Genomic DNA, 5,196 nt, shown 5'->3' with positions numbered 1-5,196 from the left:
CTTTTCCTAAATTTAAGTACTATCTGTGCGCTATAATTCATAAATAAATGATAATATTATTTCGGTGAATTATAGTTTAAATAGAATTTTTTATGTTTCACCTGAAGTAAAGGAAAAATCAATGTCTAACAATCGTCCCTTCTATATATATTTGGTAGTATTTTTACACAGTAACAACCATTCTAAATGTGAATATAATAATAAGTTATTGCCATTTTACATAAATGGATAACTAATATATATCTGAAGAAAATTTGCTGCCCCTTTCCTTGTTATTTAATTTTGAGAAAAGGACAAATAGGTCCTTGATTTTTTGTTTCGTGAACATTTTTGTCTTTGACCATTGAAAAATAATTTTAAGTCCCTGACCTTCACAAAATTTGGACGGATCAGTTCCTCCGTCCAAATGCCTCCGTCAGGGACTGATCCGTCCAAATGTCTTCGTCAGGGACTGATCTGTCCAAGTTTTGTGAAGGTCAGGGACTTAAAAATATTTTTTAATAATTAGGGACGAAAATGTTCGTAGGACAAAAGATCAGGGATCTATTTGTCATTTTCTCTTTAATTTTTCTCTTCTTTCTCCCTCTTCGTCAAGCTTCCAACCCTCCAATTGATAAAGTCATAAAGTAACGTTGACGAATTAAATTCAGTAAAACAAGGATTGAAATAAAAGAAAGAATTGTAATTATTATTGAGAGAGAAACTAAAATTGGTTCTATCCTATCCAATCCCATGAATGGAATGAAAAATGTTAAATATTTGCTTCCAAATGCAATTAATACATTAAATATTCTCAAGAGTACGCTATATTGACTCACTGCATTTATTTGTCAAAGCTTCGTCAATGGCATACGAGTGCATTAAGGACCATACCTTTAGTGGTGAATGTACAAAAATATTTTTGTTTAACAGGTATTTTTTATTTTAAAATATAATTTAATTTTAATATATCGTCGGTATAAATTAGTTTTATATATACATTCAATTATGTGATGTTATATCAGCAAAAATAATTATTTTTTTTATTTACCGTATAAATTATATCGTCAGTATATATTAGTTTTATATGTACATTTAATTATATGATGTCATATTAGCAAAAATAATTATCTTTTCTATTTTTTTTGGTGACTAAATATACCACAAAGAAAAAGAACCTAAGAAATAGTAGCACTCATCTCTAATAATAATATCTAAATTATTAGGGGGCAGTAACCACTCTAGGTACACCTGCTTGTTTAAAGCATCAGTCTTAGCCATTAAATCAGCCGCTCTGTTTGTTATGCGTTGGATGAGCACTAAAGTAGCTGTCCAATTGCGCTGAAGCATCTCTTTGATTTTGTCAAGCAGATCAGAGTTATTCGTAATCATGTTGGTTGTGCCTCGCGAAACAAGAAGAAACGCATCAAGATTATCAGTTTCACATATGACATCTTTGCACTTGCAATCCCAAGCCATAACAAGCCCTCTCCAAATAGCATGAAACTCACAACAGAGAACACTAGAAAGAGGTATACTAGCAGAACAACCTTTCATCCAAATTCCCATGCTGTCTCTAATAATATATCCAAAGCCAGCTAATTGCTTATTTTCAAAAACGCTTGCATCGCATTTCACTTTACAGACATTCATTGGAGGTGGTTCCCAGTTATATTGCAAAGAGGACGGAATAATATGTTTTTGGTTGGTAACAACCTAGAGAAATCTCGAGCAGCATGTTGAACTAAGTGAACAATTTTCTCCTTACTCCATGGATTATCTTGATGGAAGATGTCATTGTTCCTATTCCTCCAAATCCACCAAAAGACCACTGTAAAGAGAAACTGATTTTTGTTGAGGTTAGAACGAATCCAAGACACAAAATCCAAACTAGAGTCTTCAGCGGTCATTCCCAAATTTAAGCTAATCCAAATCTGACGAATTTTTTGGCAAGTCCTAAAGCAGTGGTTAATATCCTCTAGAGCAAGATAACATCTCTGACAAAAATTAGAAGTAGCAAGACCTCTTTGAAACTGGTAACTAGCTGTGGGAACTCCGTTGTTGAGACAAAGTCAGAGCAGACACTTTATCTTCTCCGGTATTCTCAAGTGCCAAAGCCAAAGCCAATTTTCATTATCATTCCAGCCAAATTTCTTCTTTAATAGCCATTCATACCCGCTTTTAGTCGAGTAGGTGAGAGTATTTGAGTTTGTCCAAAACCAACCTATTTTATCTCCTGCCTGCTTGATAGGATCAAAGAGCATCAAATCAATTTTAACTTCTTCTGGAATCATTGTGCAAAGAATATCCCACCGCCAATGTCCATGGTGCCACACATCTTCTAGCTTCAAGTGAGAATCAGAGATGTGTACAAAAAGAACCAAAGGAGTTAGCGTTCCACATGGTCGCCAAGCATGATACCAAAAGGATTGAGACATCCTGCCTGTACACCAATCAAAACCATCACGAAGCTTTTCTATTGTCTTATAAATCGCTCGCCAAGTGCTTGAAACATTATTAGAAAAATTGGGTGAAAAGCAGACCTCCTAGATAAATATTTTGCCAACATAATTCTTACCAAAAGCTTATCTTTATTATGCAGTAATTGCCAAACAAGCTTTCCTAATAAAGCAAAATTTACACATTGGGTATCTCTAATTCCCAAGCATCCATATTTTCTTGGAGTGACAACTTTGCTCCACTTGACATAATTTAAGTAACGCTCTCCCACCTTTCCCTTCCACAAGAATTGTCTAAGCATAGAATCAATCTTTTGACAAACCTAAGTAGGAAAAAAAGTCACTTGCATCTGATAAATAGGAAGAGAAGAAGTAACAGATTTAATTAAGCAAAGCCTGCCTGCTCTGTTAAGGAGCCGACCTTTCTAATTCTTGATCTTCTCTAAAGAGTCCAAAAAAATAAACCTAGCAGTTCGAGGATGATTAAGGTTCACCCCCCAAGTATTTGCCTAGGTCACTAGTAAAAGGAATATGAGAAATACCAGACAACATTTCCTTCCTTCTATTAGAGATATTTCTAGAACAAATAGCTTTAGATTTTTCAATGTTAACCTTCATACCTGAAGCTTTGCAGAACAACTCTAAGGTGTGCACAACATTCTGAACTTGATTTTTCTTCGCTTTACAAAAAAGGAGGAGGTCATCTGCAAACATCAAGTGAGAAACTCTAGGTCCCCCTCTAGAAACAGCCACACCATCCCAAATACCCTTATCAACTTGTTTGGAAATGAAGCACGCTAATCTCTCCATACACAAAACAAATAAATAAGGAGAAATTGGATCTCCTTGCCTGAGCCCTCTGCGAGGTTGGAAGCTGTTCAATCTATTCCCATTCCAAAGGATGGAAAGATTTGAAGACTGAACACAATTCATTACAAGTCGAATAATTAGAGAAGGAAAGCCAAAAGATTCAAGAGTGTGCTTAAGAAAATTCCAATAAACTCTATCATAAGCCTTTTCTAAATCAATCTTAAAAGTCATAGCTCCTTTTCTAGACTTTGTCCGCTTAAAAAAGTGAAGAACTTCTTGGGCCACAATAATATTATCAAGCGCTCCTCTACCATGTATAAACCCTCCCTGAGTTGGGCTAACAATTTCATCCAGAATGGTCGTAATCTATTAACCAGCACTTTAGTTACTAGCTTATAAATTACATTACAAAGGCTTATTGGCCGAAAATCCTTCAATCTAGTTGGAGGGTGGCACTTAGGGATAAGAACAATCAAAGTTTTCAACAAAGAATGGCTTAACGTCTCCCCTAAGAATGCTTTCTGAATAGTATGCCACACCTCATGACCCACACATCCCAATATTTCTTGAAGAAAAAAACTTGAAAACCATCCGGCTCAGGAGCTTTGAACAAGCTCATATTATCCAGAGCTTTTTTAACCTCCAACGTTGTTACTGGTTTAGACAAATTATCACAAGAATCCTGACTAAGAGATGGCATAGGAATTTCTCCCATGTAATTAACCTCAACAGGCTCAATAGAGCAAAAAAGGTTTTTGAAGAAATGAACAACCTCTCTTTGCAAAACTTCCGGATCATCAGACCAGGACCCATCACTAACCAGCAACCCAGGAACCTTGTTAGATTTTCTTCTAAGGATAGTTTGCATATGGAAAAAGCTAGTATTTCTATCACCATACCGAACCCATTGATCTCTTGACTTCTGGTACCAAAACAATTCTTTCTGGGCCAAAATTAGATTATACTCAGCTCTCAATTCTTCCTCTTTGTGCTTCAAAATCGGATCATCGTTAGCTTCCATTTTCCGTTGAATACAATTCAAATAAGCCTCCAATTCCCTCTTTTTAATAAAAATATTGCCGAAGACCGTAGAGTTGAATTCCAACGAAACTTCTTGAACCCCCAATAACTTCCTATGGATGCCAAAGTCTGTACTATCCCAAGATTTCTGAACAATGTCCTTGTAATCAGGATGCGTTGTCCATGCCGCTTGGAATCTAAAAGGCCGGTTTTCTTTCTTGATAGGAACTCCTTGACATCGGATAAGTAGGGGACAATGATCAGAGTGGGAACGGATGAGAACTTCAACAAAAGCTTCTGGAAAAAGAAGGCGACATTCTGTAGTACAGCAAGCTCTATCCAATCTCTTTGCAATTTTTTTTGTTTTCTTGAATTTTACGGAACCAAGTAAATCGTCTTCCAGAGGTTGTCAGATCAAAAAGACCACAAGAATCTAGAGTACTTGCAAAGATACTACTGCGATTCGAATAGAAATTACCCCCCTTCACCTCATGAACACTCAAAATATCATTAAAATCCCCAACCACCACCCACGGGTTCTGAATGCACAAACTAATATCAAGCAGATGACTCCATAATTCTATTCTATTAGTGGCTTGAGGGCTGCCATAAACCGCACTGCAGATTCATCTTCGCCCACCACCATCAATTTCCAAAGTTACACATTGATTCATAACCCAAAAAATTTTACAAAAAAATTTTAAATTAGCAGAGAGAAACCAAATTCCTCCCTTGTGCCCAACAGCATCTACAATTCCTACAGGATATTAGCCTAATCTAATAGGTATATAATCGAGTTAGCTTGCAAACCAATGCGCTAAATTTATTAAATATAAAGTTTGACTCATCATTATATCAATATATTATTCTATAACAAGTAGTATTTTAACGTTAAAAAAATATTAATTTGGTATATTTTGGTACCAAT

Source organism: Arachis ipaensis, chromosome B05, assembly GCF_000816755.2.
Source record: "Arachis ipaensis cultivar K30076 chromosome B05, Araip1.1, whole genome shotgun sequence".
Taxonomy (NCBI): domain Eukaryota; kingdom Viridiplantae; phylum Streptophyta; class Magnoliopsida; order Fabales; family Fabaceae; genus Arachis; species Arachis ipaensis.
Note: the sequence above shows the minus strand (reverse complement) of the source record.